The sequence below is a fragment of the Plectropomus leopardus genome, unplaced genomic scaffold, assembly GCF_008729295.1.
Source record: "Plectropomus leopardus isolate mb unplaced genomic scaffold, YSFRI_Pleo_2.0 unplaced_scaffold77386, whole genome shotgun sequence".
NCBI lineage: Eukaryota > Metazoa > Chordata > Actinopteri > Perciformes > Serranidae > Plectropomus > Plectropomus leopardus.
The window spans coordinates 1-229 of NW_024685230.1; the positions used below are offsets into that span (position 1 = coordinate 1).

Here is a 229-nt window from a genome sequence, read left to right on the forward strand (position 1 = left end):
CTGGAGCGATTCACCACGGGCGGGCGTGACGCGCAGGCAGCTGTTCTCGTGCGCAAGCAGCCATTCTCGTGCCCAATGGAGACGACGGCACCACGACAAGTGAGACCCGCCCCAGGAGGTTGCACTGGGCAGCAAGCGCTTGGGGGTCATCGCTTCTCGGCCTTTTGGCTAAGATCAAGTGTAGTATCTGTTCTTATCAGTTTAATATCTGATACGTCCTCTATACGGG

General features: G+C 57.2%; 1 pseudogene; it reads left to right on the top strand.

Annotated features, from left to right (window-relative positions):
* Positions 1 to 148: 148 nt before the first annotated feature.
* Positions 149 to 229, top strand: LOC121940159 (annotated as a pseudogene; the record flags this gene model as incomplete).